The sequence below is a fragment of the Schistocerca cancellata genome, chromosome 1 (genome assembly GCF_023864275.1).
Source record: "Schistocerca cancellata isolate TAMUIC-IGC-003103 chromosome 1, iqSchCanc2.1, whole genome shotgun sequence".
Classification (NCBI taxonomy): Eukaryota; Metazoa; Arthropoda; class Insecta; order Orthoptera; family Acrididae; genus Schistocerca; species Schistocerca cancellata.
In genome coordinates this window covers 718,740,442-718,764,564 of record NC_064626.1, presented here as the reverse complement: position 1 = coordinate 718,764,564, position 24,123 = coordinate 718,740,442, and the positions used below count along the sequence as shown (strand labels likewise).

The 24,123-nt window shown below is 44.7% G+C and overlaps 3 non-coding genes across 3 annotated transcripts; 2 read left to right on the top strand and 1 right to left on the bottom strand.

Annotated features, from left to right (window-relative positions):
* Positions 1-356: 356 nt before the first annotated feature.
* Positions 357-429, bottom strand: Trnaa-agc (transfer RNA alanine (anticodon AGC)). The gene has a single exon. It is a non-coding gene; the product is annotated as a tRNA-Ala (tRNA).
* A 176-nt stretch (positions 430-605) lies between these two features.
* Trnaa-agc (transfer RNA alanine (anticodon AGC)) lies at positions 606-678 on the top strand. Its single transcript has one exon. It is a non-coding gene; the product is annotated as a tRNA-Ala (tRNA).
* A 12,756-nt stretch (positions 679-13,434) lies between these two features.
* Trnaa-agc (transfer RNA alanine (anticodon AGC)) lies at positions 13,435-13,507 on the top strand. The gene has a single exon. It is a non-coding gene; the product is annotated as a tRNA-Ala (tRNA).
* The last annotated feature ends 10,616 nt before the right edge of the window (positions 13,508-24,123 follow it).

The following is a 24,123-nucleotide window of genomic DNA, read 5'->3' as shown; positions in this document are numbered from 1 at the left end:
TAAGTTGTATAGGAACTTCTCGTCCCGGAGATAAGTTTAAGCCTTTTGACTTAAAAGTTAAATAGCATTTTCTTAAAGACATTTGCTTTCTCGTCAAGCCATTCATTCCACTCATCAATTACGAGACTAATGATTATGCTACCTCTGCACGGTCAAGATATCGTGGCCTTTTTTTTCCAAACGTTTGCTCAGGGCGGACGTCACAAGACATCCCATCAAGTTGATCGTTAATTCCATTACTCAGTGTTTTATTACAGAGGGCTTGAAGCCCTCTGACCGAACATTCTGAGCTACCGTGCCGGCTCAACGTTCGCACGGTCAAAATATCGTCGTCCTTTTTTTTCCAAAATCGTATCTGGAGGCGCCGGGTATCGATCCCGGTACCTCTCACATGCTAAGCGAGCGCTCTACCATCTGAGCTACGCCCCCAGCTGCTTGAGATTTCCTAGTAACGCGAAGTCTGTGTGCGTGGCCGAGGTTTCGCTGACACGTATGGAGGCAGAGTGGCCGACTGGGTGGGGAGACAGGCGGGCGTGGTCGGGCTGGCACCCAGGGCGCTGGCCTGAAAACGGGTGTACGATATCGAAGCACAAACTCTCGTGTCTGGGGGCGTAGCTCAGATGGTAGAGCGCTCGCTTAGCATGTGAGAGGTACCGGGATCGATACCCGGCGCCTCCAGTAGCTGTTTTGTTGACTGTTACAACTGTGTGTGGTGGTGTGACGCTAGACAGATTAAAAGTCTCCGTAACAAATAGATTGTTTCTATGACAGTAGATCTTCGGTCTTATAGGAAGAGGGATAGCGACGCATGTGTTTAGACGGAATGGCGCACCGAAACCTGTAGGCTGAGCCACTTTCAAACGGTCGTGATTATTTTGTTACAAAATTACCGAAACATCTTCTCCCATGGCGCTAGAAGAAACAGTGAAATACTGACGAGCATGAGCTTTGAACGGCTACAAGGCACAGTACCCGTGTAACATAGATGATACACAGAAAACTTGCGAAAACTCGCTAACGTCCATACAAGTGTCAAAACATGCTGTTCGCGTAGTTTAACGTCTGAAAAGATTTCATCGGTCAAATTCGCAAGTTCAACATACATAAATTAGGGTAACAGATACAAATAAAATTTATAAAATGTAAATTCAGAGTTTTTATATCAGGGTAAATGATGGATTTTGGCTGTGCAACAAACTTTCCCATCTATTCAGAAGCTAAAAAAATAATTCATTACTCATAATTCCCTTTAACCGTCATCAGCGATAAGGAAAAACAACCTCAGCTGCCTCGACAAAGATACTGTTGGTAACGAAGTTGGTAAGACACTGATCTTTCAAAAAGGTGAGACCAACGCTGACAGTTGATTTTGAATTTCTGAAAATCAGACACTAGAGATTCTGGGCTGTGAACAAGTCCTCCTAATAGACCGACGGAAAATATCACAATACCAAAAATATAATTAATTCACAGCAACGAAGTTTCGGGAACTCATTTTTCTACGTAATACATTTGAGTGATTGACACTGCAAGATCGCAGTTTAATGTGGGCGCGAGATACGCCATTGCAAATGTGAAATGCTGGCACATTAATAAGCGGTGTAACCGCCAGAATGCTGAAAGCGAGCATGCGAAAGTGTATGCATTGCACCGTACAGGTGCCGGATGTCAGTTTGTGAGGCACTGTTCCGTGCCCGTTGCTCTTGGCCGGGGATAGAGGGACGGTTAATGCTGTTTGTGGACGGTGCTTCAGTTGTCGTCCGATGGGTCCCATATGTGCTCGACTGGAGACAGATCTGGTAACCGAGAAGGCCAAGGTGACATGTAGTCATTCTGCAGAGCATCTTGGGTTAAAACAGTGGGCGAGCGATATCCAGTTGGAAGACAACACCTGGAATGCTGTTTATGAATAGTAAGACGAAGTCGAATCACCAGGCTGGCGCACACATTTCCAGTGAGGAAGTGTGGGATAAGCGTGAGAGTTCTGCTGTTGTCACACGAGATCGCGACTTCGACCACAACTCAAGGTGTAGACCAGTGTGCCTGCCACGCACACAGCCTGGTTGCACGCCCTCTACTGGCCTCCTGCTAACCAACACACGGCCATCACTGGCACCGAAGCAGAAATAATTTTCATCAGAAAACATGACAGACCTCCACCCTGGCATCCAATGAGCTCGCAATGGACACCCACGTAGTCGCAAATAGCGGTGGTTTGCGGTCAGCGGAATGCACGCTACAGGGCTTCTGGCTCGGAGCTGTCCTGCAAGTAACCGAAATCCTTTGTGTCACTGTGGTGCCAACAGCTGCCCAAATTGCTGCTGCAGACGCAGTACGATGCGCCCAACTCATTAGCTGAACAACGATGGTCTTCCCTCTCGGTAGTGCCACGTGGCCGTCTGGAGCCCGCTCTTCTTGTGGCTCAAATGGCTCTGAGCACTATGGGACTTAACATCTATGGTCATCAGTCCCCTAGAACTTAGAATTACTTAAACCTAACTAACCTAAGGACATCACACAACACCCAGTCATCACGAGGCAGAGAAAATCCCTGACCCCGCCGGGAATCGAACCCGGGAACCCGGGCGCGGGAAGCGAGAACGCTACCGCACGACCACGAGCTGCGGACGCTCTTCTTGAGGCCATACATTCTTTCTTCTTGTGACCGTACATTATCGTGACCACCGCTCCCAGCAGTTGTGTACAGCGGCTACATTCCTGCTAAGTCTTTCTGCACTGTCATACGGGGTGTTCAAAAAGTCTCTCCCCAGTGCCGTATGATTGTTCGCCGCGCGTGCCGCATGCCGCAGTGAATATACCGAAATGAAACTCAGTGAAATATAAGTTATTAATTTATTGAATATGCATTTTTACTTACAAATTTTCGCATTAAATGTTGAAAGTGTCGTCGTCCCCCCTGTTGTTGAATACACAATTCAATTCGTCTAATCATGTTTCCAAACACAAGCTGTAACATTTCTTCTGTAGCCGAAGCATTGGAAGTGGATACTGCAGTTTTCAATTCATCGATGGATTTTGGACGGTTTTTATAGACAGTTGCTTTCGCTGCAACCCAGAAGATAATGTCAGGTGGTGTTAGGTCAGGCCATCGTGGAGGTCAAAGTCCCTGTGAAATTATGCGATCACCAAAAATCATCAGCAAGCAGTGACATTGAAACGCGAGCTGTATGCGCGGTTGCACCATCTTGTTGAAAATAACCGTTCAGTAATTCACTTAACACAAGTTCTCCTATAAATGGGTACAGAATATCACTGCAGTATCGTTGGGCGTTCATTGTTTCGTTGAAAAATATGGGACCCACAGTCCGACGTCTAGAAGTTGCAAACCAAACTCCTATTTTCACAGAATGAAGTGGTTCCTCATGAATACACAATGGATTTGCAGTACTCCAGATACGATAATTCTGCAAGTACGTGTACCCGGATAAATAAAACCACGCCTCAGCAATGAAAAACGTTTCATTAAGAATATCCCTTCCATTCTGTTCAACGAAATTTTTGAACCATTGACAATAATGCAGTCTCTTGCCATGATCAGTATTTTTCAGTTCTTGGCTGGTTCAAATGGCTCTGAGCACTATGGGACTCAACATCTGAGGTCATCAGTCCTTTAGAACTTAGAAGTACTTAAACCTAACTAACCTAAGGACATCACACACATCCATGTCCGAGGCAGGATTCGAACCTGCGACCGTAGCGGTCGCGCGGTTCCAGACTGAAGCGCGTAGAACCGCTCGGCCACATCGGCCGGCTTTCAGTTCTTGCACGACTGTCACTTTGTATGAGAAAAGTTCTACTTTTCCCTTACAGCTGTGTGGGCCGTTCAGACACTAACATCGATTTCCTGGGCGAATTTTCTTACTGACTTGTTCAGACTCATGGCCATTTTATCGGAAATATCGGGTAGTTTATCCTCAGACAAAACGCTAGGACGACCACTTCTCGGTGCATCTGTCACTGAACCTGTACTTCGAAATTTGTTAGTAAAATCTCGCACAGTATTGCAGTGTGGGAGTGTTGTCACCGGGAAAACTAAATTAAATGTTTGTCGAACTGAAACTGTGTATTTACCGCCAGTTTTTAACACTTGTTCGACTAAAACCTCACGTTCTTCAATGGTTAGCATTTAAACAGTGACAAAAACGAAACAAACGAACAAAGGAACTTAACTTAAACGTTCACGTGAACACTCTCAACACACACCAATGATACTACTGACGCTGGCTGAGATAAACGAAACAGTGGAATGTTGGGAGAGTCCACTTGAAGGGAAGTAACCCAGGCAGTCGAACAATCATACGGCACGCGCGGCTAACAATCGCACGGCACTGTGGAGAGACTTTTTGAACATCGCGTAGAAGGAACATCCCTGCTTCTTGCTGCCCTATTATGACCCTGTTCAGACACAGTGAGGTGTTGATCTTTGTTGCTTTAAAGGCAATCCTGACTAACATCAATTCACTACGTCCATTCTCAAAGGTAACTAATGCTCACGGCCGTTACAGCGTGAATTTAAAGCAAACATAATTTGCATCTTCATAGTGGCGCCACTAGAGCCCCTCTTATGCGACTGTCGCGAAATCTGAATATACATCATCTTTCAGATGTAGACACAAGCCTACGAACTTTCGTTTATGCCGCACAGCTACTTGTTGGCGTTACAATTTTTTTCCCGTCAAGTATCGTTTGATGCCTACCATTTCCGCAAAAGTATTTGCAAGTTCAACATAAATTATTATAAATTTTATTTGTATCTATTATTTGTATGTATAATTTGATTGAGAACTCCTTAATGTTTTCTATTCCTAGGTTGATGTTCCTGCAAAGTCACAAGCAGCCAAGGGCGCCCACACCCGGTAAAAAGGGTTGGGCCCTCCCCCACCACCTCACAGAGGAAGTAAAAAATATGATGTAGTCAAATCTTTTTCTTTTAAGGAGGTGATTTAAAAGTCGGTGTTACGCTGCTTTTTAACAGGGTCAGAACTGGAACTTTTTATGGGTGCTTACATGCTGATATTCGTCTTCCAAAACATTAAAAATACACCATGCCCGCACCAGCGCTTCTTTATGGGGTCTGGCATGGAAAGGCACATGTAGTGTTAGAATGGTACTGTAAACGTGTATGTGAGACGCACCCTCACAGCATCTCGGAAACAGCCGTAAAATTGTTGACCGTATAACACAGAGCAGCATTCAACAAACTGCGAACATATTAATGTTTAGAACAAAGCTGCGACACGTTAGACGACAGAGACGAAAGTGGAAGAAGCGGAAGGGGATACGACAAACTGCTGAACAATTACCAGGAAAATAAAACTGCATAAGTGTAGTCGACCCTTTCAAATACTGATACTATATACGTCAGATTACGTTAACTTCTTTGCCTGTGTAATTTATTCCGTCATAAAGTCTCCCTGTTCAACGGAAGATAAAAAAGAGTACTAAATTTAATGTTGTTAACACATCCAAAGTGAGACCATGCATTTTAATCTCCAATTTTTTTTAAAATGATGTAATTTATGTTTAGTTTAAAATATAAAAAGCCATCAGTCCCTCCGTCACGTTAATTGGCATTCCGAGTAAAGAGTAAAAACGTTATGGACTGTAACCGAATCCCGAAGAAAGTTCAATTAGTAGCGTGTAAATATTTTACTTTTCGGTAAATTAATATGGAGCGATTTAATACCTCGTATAAGTATGCAGATACCAGAGAGATATAATGAAAGAATCCTAAGGTAGCGTGACTCATTACGAAGAGGATAGTTTACGGAATACTACTGCGACCTATTCCAGTCACTACAGATCCTTTAACAAGGAAGTTTAAAAGAAAAGAGAGAAAATAGTTCAAGAGGTACGTTTTGTCACGATTTTATTTCGTCGACAGACATACACAACCGTCTTTAGTAGCAGCAGAGGCGTCATCCACCACAGTGACACACCCAGTGCTAAAATTCTTACTGAGCATATTCGAAGAAGAGTCAAGCAAGATATTCCTTCCACATATATCTCATAAAATTAACATAACGATAGAATAATAGAAATTTGATTTTATACAGTAATGTGTCAAATATCATTCTTCCCTACCACCATTATCAAATAGAAAAGGCCAGTTCAGTCTTTTGGGACGAAGCGGCGGACGGGATGTTCAAGTGTCGGCCTGTTGGCAGGAAGGGGGAGGGGGGGCTGTAAAGCACGATAGCACTCCATTAAACTCCTTGAGGTGACTTGCGGAATACGAACCATGAAACCATCTACATCTACGTCTACTGTAGCTCCCACAAGTTTCCCCAATTACTTTGTTCAGTAAGTGGTGAAGGATATTTTTGGTTTGACTGTCTTTTCCATCTTCCCTCTTCCGTCCGCGAATGGTGCGTCGAAATAATGACTGTCAGTGAATCCCCGCTTGAGCTTTAATTACTCTGATCATCTCGTTTTTGGAGACGTACGGTACGTGGGAACTAGTAATATTTTGCCCGACTCTTCTTGGAGCGGGCGCTCTCGAAATTTGAACAGTAAACGTCTACGTCATGCACAACGCTGCTATTGCAGCTTCTGCCGCTTGTTAATTTGTTCAGCATTTCTATAACGCTCTCGCACCGCCTAAACGATGCGGTGACGAAACGCGCCGCTTTGCTTTGGATCTTCTCTACGCCTTCTATCAAGCCGCACGGGGTAGGCGAGCTGTTTAGGGCGCATTGTCACGGTCCGCACGGCTTCCCCCGTCGGGGGTTCGAGTCCTCCCTCGAGCAGGGGTGTCTGTATCATCCTTATCGTAAATTAGTTTAAGTTAGAGTAAATTGTGTGTAAGCTTACGGAACGATGACCTCAGTAGTTTCGTCCCATAAGATCTTACCACAAATTTTCAAATTTTTCTTCTATCAATTCAATTTGGTAAGGGTCACAGACTGATAAACAATAATCTAGTTTCGGTCGTAGATAGCCCGACACAGTTTTCAACTCGTAACACTAAACAGACACATGGTGATTCACCCATCAACGACTCTTGAAGTCACTCAAAGGTTACCAGCAAATATGCTTAACCATAGCTTCAAAAATATGTAGACTACGTGGAGGATGAGTAAATACCTGTCTATAGAGCCTGTTATAAGACAAGGATTTGTGCCTGTATAGAAAATTCAGAAGAGTATTGTCGTGAATCAGAATTATATCATATAAAAGGCTACATCTGTCATAATCTTTTGCAAGCGTACTATTGCCATAACTGGGTATGTCACGTCTGACAACTACTACACCAAATTGCTAAAACTTTCTGTGTTTGCCACGTGAATGGCTCCATGGTGCATGGCGAACTAGGCTGGTCGCTACAAAATGCCTCTGAGTGCTATGGGACTTAACTTCTGAGGTCATCAGTCCCCTAGAACTTAGAACTACTTAAACCTAACTAACCTAAGGGCATCACACACATCCATGCCCGAGGCAGGATTCGAACCTGCGACTGTAGCGGTCACGCGGTTCCTCAGGTTAGCGCATAGTACCGCTCAGCCACTCCGCCTGGCGCTGGTCGCTACACTAAGGTTCAAATGGCTCTGAGCACTATGGGACTTAACATCTTTGGTCATCAGTCCCCTAGAACTAAGAACTAATTAAACCTAACTAACCTAAGGACATCACACAACACCCAGTCATCACGAGGCAGAGAAAATCCCTGACCCCGCCGGGAATCGAACCCGGGAACCCGGGCGCGGGAAGCGACAACGCTACCGCACGACCACGAGCTGCGGCCCCTACACTAAGCACTTCAAAGTCAGAGGGTAGCTCCGGCCTCCGTATGGGCCGGAAAAAATATTGTCTGTCGTACTGTTGATAGCACTATACAAGTAGTATATTTTCTTACTTACCGAAAGCGAATTATCATCTGTTAACACATCAAAGAAATCATTTCAACCGAAGCATTGTTTCTGGCACCTATTTCCTAAATAGTTAGTGGCAAGAGTCAATGAAAGGCAAAAACACAATACAGAAGATGTCATGATAATGGACTTTATACACATACTGAAAAACTTACAGGCACGATGAGGAAAAGAATAACCCACTACGGCCACATCCAAAAGATGAATCCCAACAGACTGACAAAAAAAAAGACTATTTACTTACTTTGGTCAATTGGAGATGGGTAACACATCGTGCAAATAGTTGGAAGAAACATGGATGGATTCCAAATCACTCACAAGGTATTGAAGAACGACAGCCACTCAGAAATACATCACAGGACTCCAACGGTTTCCATAAAAAACACGAGAAGAAGGTTGGAGCCACTTCGACAGAAGAAACAAGAAAGATACATTGAGAAAAGATGAGACAAATGTGAAAGAATAGACAGAAGAAACAGTTGAAATAACCGTAGTCCGTAGCTCCGCCATATAATAACAATAATCATGTGTACGTCCTATAGGAATCAAGTTGTCATTACACATTTACTGTTGTGTTGTGCTATCACTCAGTACGTTTATTTGTTTCAGAGTGAATAATAAAGGAATATCTGTTCATGTTAACTGAATCCTTCGTCGTTTCTTGGTAGAACAACATTATAATAAATGAAAAGCACCAGACTGCTGTTGTTCTACAGTATTACTTATATTGTGTTAACCGGTTTTCGGCTTACAAGGCTATCTTCAGACATTTACTGAGTATTGTTACCAGAGAAGAAAATGGAATAGACAGGAAAAAACTTAACACAAAATAGGATCAGCATGCCTACATAACAGTTTCTATTAATATACAAAAATAATAAAATTAAATTAAATTAGTGTTTGACAAAGCTACTTTAGGAGGTTTCTGGTCAATTGCGGGTACTACCTACAACTTGGAGAAGGCATTTTCATGAGATATTTAACGATATGTGATGTATATGCCTGTATTTTACTGTTATGTAGAACTACAAAGTGTGGATGTAGCGGGTGGACTTATGTTACAACCACACTCTGACCCACGTTATTGTTAGACTATATAAATAAAAATGGATGTTTCTTTGTATTTTTGTCCTCTATGCGTTCCTAAACCATTCATACTATTGAGATGTCACTCTGGTAAGTTGTTCTTGGTACGCCTGCCAAGTTAGTTTTAACACAGTACAGACATGAGCAGCAAGGCAGTGTAAGATGCAAAACATTGTTGTTTTACACATTTCTAGTTCACTGTAGCGCTATCATCAGTTCGGCGATTTTGTCCTTGATGTGAGAGGCATTCCTTTGCATCCCTGCTCCACTGGTTGCACGAACACAGTGCAGACGTGTCCAGTTTTCGATTGCACGCGTGTCACCTGACGGCCGAGTCACGGCAGGGCGACAGCTCTGTGATCTGTCGGCGTATCCTGTAACCCTTGGCGCCCTAGCCTGTAGCGAATGTCCTAACCCCCGGGGGCGCGGGCTGACGTATGCTAAGCATTCGTCTCGCAGTGTTATGTGTTGCCCAGTTAAGCACAAAATCTGACTGCCGACATCTGCATTTATGCTTCCGAAGCCAACGCACAGTAATTGGCGGTGGTTACATATTATACACTGAAGAGACAAAGAAACTGGTACACCTGCCTAATATCGTGTAGGGCCCCCACGAGCACTCAGAAGTGCCGCAACACGACGTGGCATGGACTCAATGTCTGATGTACTTCTGGAGGGAATTCACACCACGAATCCTGCAGGGCTGTCCATAAATCCGTATGAGTATGAGGGGGTGTAGATCTCTTCTAAGCGACACGTTGCAAGGCGTCCCGGATATGCTTGCCTCGTGATGGCTGGGTGTTGTGTGATGTCCTTAGGTTAGTTAGGTTTAAGTAGTTCTAAGTTCTAGGGGACTGATGACCATAGACGTTAAGTCCCATAGTGCTCAGAGCCATTTGAACCGGATATGCTTGATAATATTCATGTCTGGGGAATTTGGTGGCCAGTGGAATTGTTTAAACTTAGAAGAGTGTCCTGGAGCCATTCTGTAGTAATTCTGGAAATTTGGGGTGTCGCATTGTCCTGCTGGAATTGCTCAAGTCCGTCGGAATGCACAATGGACATGAATGAATGTACGTGATCAGACAGGATGGTTACGTACGTGTCACCTGAAAGAGTCGTGCCTAGACGCATCAGAGGTCCCGTATCACTGCACAACTGCACACACCCCACACGATTACAGGCCCTCCACCAGCTTGAACAGTCCTCTGCTGACATACAGGTTCCATGGATTCATAAGGTTGTGTCCATACCCAAACACGTCCACCCACTCGATACAATTTGAAACGAGACTCGTCCGACCAGACAACTTGTTCCCAATCATCAACGGTCCATTGTCGGTGCTGACGGGCCGAGGAGAGGCGTAAAGCTTTGTGTCGTTCAGTCATCAAGGGTACACGAGTGGGTCTTCGGCTCCGAAAGTTAAAAAAGCCACACTAACTACAACACGAATAACCAAAAGAAGAAAATTCAAAAGAAATGTAAATAAATCATAAAGTATCAATAGTACTTGTAGAAAAAATCTACATAAATGAATTCTAAATTCAACACATTAATCTGTAAAAATAGTAATAAATTAATAACAATCAATAATATAAATAAATATTTTTCGCACATGGTCCTTTCGCACTAACATGAGTAAACAGTCTTAGGATAGAAACCGACCTGGCTCACCCCAGTCTGTACATAGATCATGTAAGAATTTAAGGCCCCAAACAGACCTAATTACTAGGCTCCTGCACCCAAAATTTTTCTTAATCCAACATCGAGGTCGCAATCTGGTTTGACGATATGAGCTTTCGAAAACAATTAAGGTAACTTAATCTTATGATCAAAAATTATGGATGAAAATAATAAACGTAAATCAATGATATAACAATGAACAGCCGGCCTTTGTAGCCAAGCGGTTCTAGGCGCTTCAGTCTGGAACCAAGCGACCGCTACGGTCGCAGGTTCGAATCCTGCCTCGGGCATGGATGTGTGTGATGTCCTTGGGTTAGTTAGGTTTAAGTAGGTCTAAGTTCTAGGTGACTGATGACCTCAGATGTTAAGTCCCATAGGGCTCAGAGCCATTTGAACCATTTTTGAGCAATGAACAGTTTATTTAATCCTCATGTTACCCCAACAAAACATTATCATCAAATATAGAAAGGTCAACAAGAAGCTGTATAAATTGTTAAGGTGTATAGGATCTTTTCGTTCCGGAGATAAGTTAAAGCCTTTTGACTTAAAAGTTAAATACCATTTTCCTAAAGACAGTTGATTTCTCGTCAATTCATTCATTTCAGCCACTAATTAAGAGATTAATGATTATCTTACCTCTACACGGTCAAGATATCGTGGCCTTTTTTTTCCAAACGTTTGGTCAGGGCGGACGTCACAAGACATCCCATCAAGTTGATCGTTAATTCCATTACTCAGTGTTTTATTACAGAGGGCGAGAAGCGATCTGACCGATTCTGAGGTACCGTGCCGGCTCAACGTTCGCACGGTCAAAATATCGTCGCCCTTTTTTTTCCCAAAATCGTATCTGGAGGCGCCGGGTATCGATCCCGGTACCTCTCACATGCTAAGCGAGAGCTCTACCATCTGAGCTACGCCCACAGCTGCTTGAGGTTTCCTAGTAACGCGAAGTCTGTGTGCGTGGCCGAGGTTTTGCTGGCACGCATGGAGGCAGAGTGGCCGACTGGGTGGGGAGAGAGGAGGGCGTGGTCGGGCTGGCACCCAGGGCGCTGGCCTGGAAACGGGTGTACGATATCGAAGCACAAACTCTCGTGTCTGGGGGCGTAGCTCAGATGGATCTTCTGCCATGCACATTGGACGAGGCCTCCAGGAGGGTGAAGTGGCACCACTGCCGCTTGTGCGGACTTTCCGGTACCTGGGCATTACCTTTACCCCCACGGTCACACGCACGGCGGCAACGAATTTCCGTCGCCTGTTACACGTCATCCGCAACGACGTCCGCCAGAACCTCTTGCGCCGCCAGGACACACTTCAACGGGTTGCGTTTATTAATCTTTATGTGGCATCAAAATTGGTTCACATCGCGCAAGTTCTCCCTCTGCCAACTGCAATTGGGAGCAACCTTCAGGCGGCTTTTGGCTATTATCTCACGGCTGGTTCAATGTTTAAAGTCCGTTATGAGACACTTACCCTGCCCTCACGTTATGGTGGCGTCGGGCTCGTTAATGTCCGTATGCGAGCTGCAGCCTTGTACATGAGTACCATGAGAAAACAGTGGATGGGCCAGGGTACATCTCTAACACGCAGCTTGCTTGAGGTCCTCCTACCTGCTTCCACCTCACCACCGGTGTCTGTCGGCCATATCGCGCCTCATTTGTCCCATATTTCGACCTTTTTCGTCGACTACAGTTACATACATACCAGTCTCCCAGATACACGCCCACCTAGGACTAAGGATTTTTACAGCCTGTTGCTGCGCTGTGTTCCCCAGAATGTGATGGAGACCAAACACCCCTCCATCCAGTGGCCCATAGTGTGGACTACCGTCCACCAGCCCTTCTTCCCTACGAACGTCCGGGCACTGTGGTATCACATAGTCAACAGGAAATTTGCCACGAAGCAGCGCCTGCACAACATTGGCTTGTCAGAATCCCCTCTTTGTCTCCTTTGCCAGCAACTGGACACTGATGAACACCGTCTGACATGCGCCTCATCGCGAGATGTATGGCGCTTCGTGCAACAAATCATTGCCTGCTATCTCCGGGTGCCACCAGACACAGTCGAGCCTCGCATGTTTCTATACCCGGAGGACCGACATTTTCCCGCCGCCAAATGTCATGCTATTACGTGGGTCAAAGGGTGGGCGGTCGCTTATCTCTTTCATGAGGGACCTAAATCCCGCCTCGACTTCTGGACCTATTTACGAACAGCCCATGCAGCTCTCGAAAACACGCCACGTTACCGAACATTATTTGCCAACTATCTTCGAGCGGTCTTTGTTAGACCTCCACTGAGTTGGGGGGTGCCTGGCACAGAGGGCACCCACCCCTCCTCACCCGGCGGTGTCTGAGTTTCAACCGCCTACGATCTATTCTACTTCTGATCTCCGCGGATGGGAGAGCGCGTCGCAGATTGCGCGGATTTTATTTCTTTTTGCTTTTCCTTTTTCCTTTCTTTTTCTTTACCCAGAATTTATATTTCATTTTCTTTCACATATGTGTTCGCATAATTTCATGCTATTAGTGAATCTTACAAAAACACATGCAAATAAATAAATAACAACGCCTTCCACTACTGTTGATTCCTGTTTCTCCCGCTTCCCTACTAAGCACCACAAGCTCGGTGGTGGTGAGGGGGACACTGTGGCCAGGCCTCAGGTTTCGACCCCTGCCCACTTTGCCCCCCGAGCCCCCACCGGTCCACTTTACAAAAGGCACCCAGGGCGCTGGCCTGGAAACGGGTGTACGATGTCGAAGCACAAACTCTCGTGTCTGGGGGCGTAGCTCAGATGGTAGAGCGCTCGCTTAGCATGTGAGAGGTACCGGGATCGATACCCGGCGGCTCCAGTAGCTGTTTTGTTGGCTGTTACAACTTTGTGTGGTGGTGTGACGCTAGACAGATTAAAAGTCTCCGTAACAAATAGATTGTTTCTATGACAGTAGATCTTCGGTCTTATAGGAAGAGGGAATGGCGCAATCCAAACCTGCAGGCTGAGCCACTTTCAAACGATCGTGATTATTTTGTTACAAAATTACCGAAACATCTTCTCCCATGGCGCTAGAAGAAACAGTGAAATACTGACGAGCATGAGCTTTGAACGGCTACAAGGCACAGTACCCGTGTAACATAGATGACACAAAGAAAATTTGCGAAAACTCGTTACCGTCCATACAAGTGTCAAAACATGCTGTTTGCATAGTTTAACGTTTGAAAATATTTCATCGGTCAAATTCGCAAGTTCAACATACATAAATTAGGGTAACAGATACAAATAAAATTTATAAAATGAAATTTCAGCGTTTTTATATCAGGGTAAATGATGGATTTTGGTTGTGCAACAAACTTTTCCATCTATTCAGAAGCTAAAAAAATAATTCATTACTCATAATTCCCTTTAACCGTCATCAGCGATAAGGAAAAACAACCTCAGCTGCCTCGACAAAGATACTGTTGGTAACGAAGTTGGTAAGACACTGAACTTTCAAAAAGGTGAGACCAACGCTGACAGTTGTTTTTGAATTTCTGAAAATCAGACAGGAGAGATTCTGGGCTGTGAACACGTCCTCCTAATAGACCGACGGAAAATATCACAATACCAAAAATATAATTAATTTACAGCAACGAAGTTTCGGGAACTCATTTTTCTACGTAATATATTTGAGTGATTGACATTGCAAGATGGCAGTTTAATGTGGGCGCGAGATACGCCATTGCAAATGTGAAATGCTGGCACATTAATAAGCGGTGTAACCGCCAGAATGCTGAAAGCGAGCATGCGAAAGTGTATGCATTGGACCGTACAGGTGCCGGATGTCAGTTTGTGAGGCACTGTTCCGTGCCCGTTGCTCTTGGCCGGGGATAGAGGGACGGTTAATGCTGTTTGTGGACGGTGCTTCAGTTGTCGTCCGATGGGTCCCATATGTGCTCGACTGGAGACAGATCTGGTAACCGAGAAGGCCAAGGTGACATATAGTCATTCTGCAGAGCATCTTGGGTTAAAACAGTGGGCGAGCGATATCCAGTTGGAAGACAACACCTGGAATGCTGTTTATGAATAGTAAGACGAAGTCGAATCACCAGGCTGAAGCACACATTTCTAGTGAGGAAGTGTGGGATAAGCGTGAGAGTTCTGCTGTTGTCACACGAGATCGCGACTTCGACCACAACTCAAGGTGTAGACCAGTGTGCCTGCCACGCACACAGCCTGGTTGCACGCCCTCTACTGGCCTCCTGCTAACCAACACACGGCCATCACTGGCACCGAAGCAGAAATAATTTTCATCAGAAAACATGACAGACCTCCACCCTGGCATCCAATGAGCTCGCAATGGACACCCACGTAGTCGCAAATAGCGGTGGTTTGCGGTCAGCGGAATGCACGCTACAGGGCTTCTGGCTCGGAGCTGTCCTGCAAGTAACCGAAATCCTTTGTGTCACTGTGGTGCCAACAGCTGCCCAAATTGCTGCTGCAGACGCAGTACGATGCGCCCAACTCATTAGCTGAACAACGATGGTCTTCCCTCTCGGTAGTGCCACGTGGCCGTCTGGAGCCCGCTCTTCTTGTGGCTCAAATGGCTCTGAGCACTATGGGACTTAACATCTATGGTCATCAGTCCCCTAGAACTGAGAATTACTTAAACCTAACTAACCTAAGGACATCACACAACACCCAGTCATCACGAGGCAGAGAAAATCCCTGACCCCGCCGGGAATCGAACCCGGGAACCCGGGCGCGGGAAGCGAGAACGCTACCGCACGACCACGAGCTGCGGACGCTCTTCTTGAGGCCATACATTCTTTCTTCTTGTGACGTCGCCCCCCCCCCCCCTGTTGTTGAATACACAATTCAATTCGTCTAATCATGTTTCCAAACACAAGCTGTAACATTTCAAGCAGTGGAAGTGGATACTGCAGTTTTCAATTCATCGATGGATTTTGGACGGTTTTTATAGACAGTTGCTTTCGCTGCAACCCAGAAGATAATGTCAGGTGGTGTTAGGTCAGGCGATCGTGGAGGTCAAAGTCCCTATGAGATTATGCGATCACCAAAAATCATCAGCAAGCAGTGACATTGAAACGCGAGCTGTATGCGCGGTTGCACCATCTTGTTGAAAATAACCGTTCAGTAATTCACTTAACACAAGTTCTCCTATGAATGGGTACAGAATATCACTGCAGTATCGTTGGGCGTTCATTGTTTCGTTGAAAAATATGGGACCCACAGTCCGACGTCTAGTAGTTGCAATCCAAACTCCTATTTTCACAGAATGAAGTGGTTCCTCATGAATACACAATGGATTTGCAGTACTCCAGATACGAGAATTCTGCAAGTACATGTACCCGGATGAATAAAACCACGCCTCAGCAATGAAAAACGTTTCATTAAGAATATCCCTTCCATTCTGTTCAACGAAATTTTTGAACCATTGACAATAATGCAGTCTCTTGCCACGATCAGTATTTTTCAGTTCTTGACTGGTTCAAATGCCTCTGAGCACTATGGGACTTAACATCTGAGGTCATCAGTCCTCTAGAACTTAGAAGTACTTAAACCTAACTAACCTAAGGACATCACACACATCCATGTCCGAGGCGGGATTCGAACCTAAACCTAACTAACCTAAGGACATCACACACATCCATGTCCGAGGCAGGATTCGAACCTGCGACCGTAGCGGTCGCTTGGTTCCAGACTGAAGCGCGTAGAACCGCTCGGCCACATCGGCCGGCTTTCAGTTCTTGCACGACTGTCACTTTGTATGAGAAAAGTTCTACTTTTTCCTTACAGTTGTGTGGGCCGTTCCGACGCTAACATCGATTTCCTGGGCGAGTTTTCTTACTGACTTGTTCGGACTCATGGACATTTTATCGGAAATATCGAGTAGTTTATCCTCAGACAAAACGCTAGGACGACCACTTCTCGGTGCATCTGTCACTGAACTTGTACTTCGAAATTTGTTAATAAAATCTCGCACAGTATTGCAATGTGGAGTGTTGTCTCCGGGAAAACTAAATTAAATGTTCGACGAGCTGAAACTGTGTATTTACAGCCAGTTTTTAACACTTGTTCGACTACAGCCTCACGTTCTTCAATGGTTAGCATTTTAACAGTGACAAAAACGAAACAAACGAACAAAGGAACTTAACTTAAACGTTCACGTCAACACGCTCGACACACACCAATGATACTACTGACGCTGGCTGAGATAAACGAAACAGTGGAATGTTGGGAGAATCCACTTGAAAGAAAGTAACCTAGGCAGTCGAACAATCATACGGCACGCGCGGCTAACAATCGCACGGCACTGTGGACTGACTTTTTGAACATCCCGTAGAAGGAAAATCCCTGCTTCTTGTTGCCCTATTACGACCCCGTTCAGACACAGTGAGGTGTTGATATTGGCGTCTTTGTTGCTTTAAAGATATTCCTGACTAACATCAATTCACTACGTCCATTCTCAAAGGTAACTAACGCTCACGGCCGTTACAGCGTGAATTTAAAGCAAACATAATTTGCATCTTCATAGTGGCGCCACTAGAGCCCCTCTTATGCGACTGGCGCGAAATCTGAATAGACATCATCTTTCAGATGTAGACACAGGCCTACCAACTTTCGTTTATGCCGCACAGCTACTTGTTAGCGTTACAATTTTTTTCCCGTCAAGTATCGTTTGATGCCTACCATTTCCGCAAAAGTATTTGCAAGTTCAACATAAATTATTATAAATTTTATTTGTATCTATTATTTGTATGTATAATTTGATTGACAACTCCTTAATGTTTTCTATTCCTAGGTTGATGTTCCTGCAAAGACACAAGCAGCCAAGGGCGCCCACACCCGGTGAAATGGGTTGGGCCCTCCCCCACCACCTCATAGAGGAAGTAAAAAATATGATGTAGTCAAATCTTTTTCTTTTAAGGAGGTGATATAAAAGTCGGTGTTACGCTGCTTTTTGACAGGGTCAGAACTGGAACTTTTTATGGGTGCTTACATGCCGATATTCGTCTTCCAAAACATTAAAAATACACCATGCCAGCACCAGCGCTTCTTTATGGGGTCTGGCATGGAAAGGCACATGTAGTGTTAGAATGGTACTGTAAACGTGTATGTGAGACGCACCCTCACAGCATCTCGGAAACAGCCGTAAAATTGTTGACCGTATAACACAGAGCAGCATTCAACAAACTGCGAACATATTAAAGTTTAGAACAAAGCTGCGACACGTTAGACGACGGAGACGAAAGTGGAAGAAGCAGAAGGGGATACGACGAACTGCTGAACAATTACCAGGAAAACAAAATTCCATAAGTGTAGTCGACCCTTTCAAATACGGATACTATATACGTCAGATTACGATAACTTCTTTGCCTGTGTAATTTATTCCGTCATAAAGTGTCCCTGTTCAACGGAAGATAAAAAAGAGTACTAAATTTAATGTTGTTAACACATCCAAAGTGAGACCATGCATTTAATCTCCAATTTTTTTTTAATGATTTGTAATTAATGTTTAGTTTAATATAAAAAGCCATCAGTCCCTCCGCCAAGTTAATTGGCATTCCGAGTAAAGAGTAAAAACGTTATGGACTATAACCGAATCCCGAACAAAGTTCAATTAGTAGCGTGTAAATATTTTACTGTTCGGTAAATTAATGTTGTAATTCATACGTGGTGGCAAAACGTTCCTATGACGTGCGCCACACATGAGGCATGAAGAATACTTCTTTCCACAAAGATATATCTTCATAAAACTTCAAACACAGAATAAACACCTATTTTACGTCAAATGGAAGTGGTATTTTTCACTACGGCTCTTTTTATTTAGACCTGTCCTTCGGTATACAACTGCTTTCTTTTTTTTTTTTAAATAATTTTCGAGGGTACAGCTACAACAAGGCTCTATACATACTAAAAAGGCAGAATATTCACATGATGAGCTTATGTTTTTAGGCATAGACGATTGACCATTGAGACACAAGAACTGACACCTAATAGTCCGCATAAACAGACGGCACGTAAATATGCGAAAAACACAATAATTTTTCATGCACCATTGGCTATTAGTCTGTGAAAATAGTCACAACGATAAAATACCTGCTCGTATCAAGCGATTTAAGATCGAAATATCTCGTATAAGTATGCAGATTGCAGAGAGATTCAATGAAAGAATCCTAAGGTAGCATGACTCATTACGAAGAGGATAGCTTACGGAATACTACTGCGACCTATTCCAGTCACTACAGATCCTTTAACAAGGAAGTTTAAAAGAAAAGAGAGAAAATAGTTCAAGAGGTACGTTATGTCACGATTTTATTTCGTCAACAGACATACGCAACCGTCTTTAGTAGCAGCAGAGGCGTCATCCACCACAGTGACACACCCACTGCTAAAATTCTTACTGAGCATATTCGAAGAAGAGTCAAGCAAGATATTCCTTCCACATATATCTCATAAAAGTAACGTAACGATAGAATAATAGAAATTTGATTTTATACAGTGATGTGTCAAGTATCATTCTTCCCTACCACCATTATCAAATAGAAAAGGCCAGTTAAGTCTTTTGGGAGGAAGCGGCAGACGGGATGTTCAAGTGTCGGCCTGTTGGCAGGAAGGGGGAGGGGGGGCTGTAAAACACGATAGCACTCCATTAAAATCTTTAAGGTGACTTGCGGAATACGAACCATGAAACCATCTACATCGACGTCTACTGTAGCTCCCACAAGTTTCCCCAATTATTTTGTACAGTAAGTGGTAAGGATATTTTGGGTTTTACTGTCTTTTCCATCTTCCCTCTTCCGTCCGCGAATGGTGCGTCGAAATAATGACTATCAGTGAACCTCCGCTTGAGCTTTAATTACTCTGATCTACTCGTCGTGGTTTTTGGAGGTGTACGGTATGTGGGAACAAGCAATATTTTGCCCGACTCTTCTTGAAGCGGGCGCTCTCGAAATTTGAACAGTAAACGTCTACGTCATGCACAACGCTGCTATTGCAGCTTCTGCCGCAGAGTTTGTTAATTTGTTCAGCATTTCTATAACGCTCTCGCACCGCCTAAACGATCCGGTGACGAAACTCGCCGCTTTGCTGTGGATCTTCTCTACGTCTTCGATCAAGCCGCACGGGGTAGGCGAGCTGTTTAGGACGCGTTGTCACGGTCCGCGCGGCTTCCCCCGTCGGGGGTTCGAGTCCTCCCTCGAGCATGGGTGTCTGTATCGTCCTTACCGTAAGTTAGTTTAAGTTAGAGTAAGTAGTGTGTAAGCTTAGGGAACGATGACCTCAGCAGTTTGGTCCCATAAGACCTTACCACAAATTTTCAAATTTTTCTTCTATCAATTCAATTTAGTAAGGGTCACAGACTGATAAACAATAATCTAGTTTCGGTCGTAGATAGCCCGACACAGTTTTCAACTCGTTAACACCAAACAGACACATGGTGATTCACCCATCAACGACTCTTGAAGTCACTCAAAGGTTACCAGCAAATATGCTTAACCATAGCTTCAGAAATATGTAGACTACGTGGAGGATGAGTAAATACCTGTCTATAGAGCCTGTTATAAGACAAGGATTTGTGCCTGTATAGAAAAATTCAGAAGAGCGTTGTCGTGAATCAGAATTATGTCACATAAAAGGTTGCATCTGTCATAGTCTGTGGCAAGTGTATTAATGTCGTAACTGTGTACGTCACGCCTGACAACTACTACACTACATTGCTGGAGCCTGCTGCGTATCCCACCTGAATGGTTCCATGCTGCCCGGCGAAATAGGCTGATCGCTACACTAAGCAGTTCAAAGTCAGAAGCTAGTTCCGGCCAAACACATTACGTCCGTATGGGCCGGAAGAAATATTGCCTGGCGTACTGTTGGTAGCACTAGACAAGTAGTATAGTTTTTACTTACCGAAAGCTACTTATCTTCTGCTAACAAATCAAAGAAATAATTTCCATCGAAGCATTGTTTCTGGCACCTTTTTCCTATATACACTCCTGGAAATTGAAATAAGAACACCGTGAATTCATTGTCCCAGGAAGGGGAAACTTTATTGACACATTCCTGGGGTCAGATACATCACATGATCACACTGACAGAACCACAGGCACATAGACACAGGCAACAGAGCATGCACAATGTCGGCACTAGTACAGTGTATATCCACCTTTCGCAGCAATGCAGGCTGCTATTCTCCCATGGAGACGATCGTAGAGATGCTGTATGTAGTCCTGTGGAACGGCTTGCCATGCCATTTCCACCTGGCGCCTCAGTTGGACCAGCGTTCGTGCTGGACGTGCAGACCGCGTGAGACGACGCTTCATCCAGCCCCAAACATGCTCAATGGGGGACAGATCCGGAGATCTTGCTGGCCAGGGTAGTTGACTTACACCTTCTAGAGCACGTTGGGTGGCACGGGATACATGCGGACGTGCATTGTCCTGTTGGAACAGCAAGTTCCCTTGGCGGTCTAGGAATGGTAGAACGATGGGTTCGATGACGGTTTGGATGTACCGTGCACTATTCAGTGTCCCCTCGACGATCACCAGTGGTGTACGGCCAGTGTAGGAGATCGCTCCCCACACCATGATGCCGGGTGTTGGCCCTGTGTGCCTCGGTCGTATGCAGTCCTGATTGTGGCGCTCACCTGCACGGCGCCAAACACGCATACGACCATCATTGGCACCAAGGCAGAAGCGACTCTCATCGCTGAAGACGACACGTCTCCATTCGTCCCTCCATTCACGCCTGTCGCGACACCACTGGAGGCGGGCTGCACGATGTTGGGGCGTGAGCGGAAGACGGCCTAACGGTGTGCGGGACCGTAGCCCAGCTTCATGGAGACGGTTGCGAATGGTCCTCGCCGATACCCCAGGAGCAACAGTGTCCCTAATTTGCTGGGAGGTGGCGGTGCGGTCCCCTACGGCACTGCGTAGGATCCTACGGTCTTGGCGTACATCCGTGCGTCGCTGCGGTCCGGTCCCAGGTCGACGGGCACGTGCACCTTCCGCCGACCACTGGCGACAACATCGATGTACTGTGGAGACCTCACGCCCCACGTGTTGAGCAATTCGGCGGTACGTCCACCCGGCCTCCCGCATGCCCACTATACGCCCTCGCTCAAAGTCCGTCAACTGCACATACGGTTCACGTCCACGCTGTCGCGGCATGCTACCAGTGTTAAAGACTGCGATGGAGCTCCGTATGCCACGGCAAACTGGCTGACACTGACGGCGGCGGTGCACAAATGCTGCGCAGCTAGCGCCATTCGACGGCCAACACCGCGGTTCCTGGTGTGTCCGCTGTGCCGTGCGTGTGATCATTGCTTGTACAGCCCTCTCGCAGTGTCCGGAGCAAGTATGGTGGGTCTGACACACCGGTGTCAATGTGTTCTTTTTTCCATTTCCAGGAGTGTATTTTGGTAAATTGGAGATAGGTAACACATTGTGCAAATAGCTGGAAGAAACATGGATGAATTCCAAATCACTACAAGATATCGAAGAACGACTGCCACTCAGAAATACATCACAGGACTCCAACGGTTTCTATAAAAAACGCGAGAAGAAGGTTAGAAAAGATGAGACAAATGTGAAAGAAGAGACAGGAGAAACAGTTGAAATAACTGTAACCCATAGCGTCTCTACATAATAGTAAGAAAATAATAATAATTATGTGTACGTCCTACAACAAAGTTGTCATTACACATTTACTGTTGTGTTGTGCTATCAGTCAGTTCGTTTATTTGTTGCAGAGTAATTAATAAAGCAGTTTCTGGTCATATTAACTGAATCTTCCGTCGGATCTTGGTAGAACAACATTACAATAAATGAAAAGCACCAGTTTGCTTTTGTTCTATAGTATTACTTTTATCGTGTTAACCGGTTTTTGGCTTAAAAGGTAATCTTCAGACATTTACTGAATATTGTCACAAAAGAAGTTACAATGTTTATAAACAACACTGGAAGAGAAGTTACACTTCTAGATTGCAGAGACATACAGTAAGTAATATCTTTGAGAGTGTGGTGGTAATGCATTGAAAAAGTAAAAAATTGAACAGCAAATAAATAAAAATGGAGTAGACACGAAAAAACTAACACAAAATAGGAACAACATGCCTACATAAAAGTTTCTATTAATAAACAAAAATAATAAAGTGAAATAAGGTTAGTGCTTGACACAGCTAGTTTATGAGGTTTCTGGTTAATTGCAGGTACTACCTACAACTTGGGGAAGGCATTTTCATGAGATATTTAACGATGTGTTATGTATATGTCCATATTTTACTGTTATACAGGGTGTTACAAATGGGTACGGCCAAACTTTCGGGAAACATTCCTCACACACAAAGAAAGAAAATATGTTATGTGGACATGTGTCTGGAAACGCTTACTTTCCATGTTAGAGCTCATTTTATTACTTCTCTTCAAATCACATTAATCATGGAATGGAAACACACAGCAACTGAACGTACCAGCGTGACTTCAAACACTTTGTTACAGGAGATGTTCAAAATGTCCTCCGTCAGCGATGATACATGCATCCACCCTCCGTCGCATGGAATCCCTGATGCGCTGATGCAGCCCTGGAGAATGGCGTTTTGTATCACAGCCGTCCACAATACGAGCACGAAGAGACTCTACATTTGGTACCGGGGTTGCGTAGACAAGAGCTTTCAAATGCCCCCATAAATGAAAGTCAAGAGAGTTGAGGTCAGGAGAGCGTGGAGGCCATGGAATTGGTCCGCCTCTACCAATCCATCGGTCACCGAATCTGTTGTTGAGAAGCGTACGAACACTTCGACTGAAATGTGCAGGAGCTCCATCGTGCATGAACCACATGTTGTGTCGTACTTGCAAAGGCACATGTTCTAGCAGCACAGGTAGAGTATCCCGTATGAAATCATGATAACGTGCTCCATTGAGCGTAGGTGGAAGAACAAACTAAAATGAGCTCTAACATGGAAATTAAGCGTTTCCGGACATATGTCCACATAACATCTTTTCTTTATTTGTGTGTGAGGAATGTTTCCTGAAAGTTTGGCCGTACCTTTTTGTAACACCCTGTATTCGTAAAAACGCAGACGAAAATTCCTCCTCATACAAAAAAGACGCACATGTACACACTCTAATACGTCCACATCAAGTCCATACAATACATGTAATAATTCCCGAATCTTGTTAGGTAAAATGTTGAAGCAAGCACACATCACTAGCAGTTAAATAGTTAAGTGTAACACAGTACAAACATAAGCTATAAGGCAATATAAGTTGCAAAACATTGCTGTTTTCCACATTCCTAGTTCACTGTAGCGCTATCATCGGTTCGGCCATTTTGTCCTCGTTGTGAGAGGCATTCCTTTGCATCCCTGCTCCAGTGGTTGCACGAACACAATGCAGACGTGTAGAGTTCTCCACTGCACGTGTGCCACCTGACAGCCGAGTCAATGGCAGGGCGACAGCTCTGATCTGTCAGCGT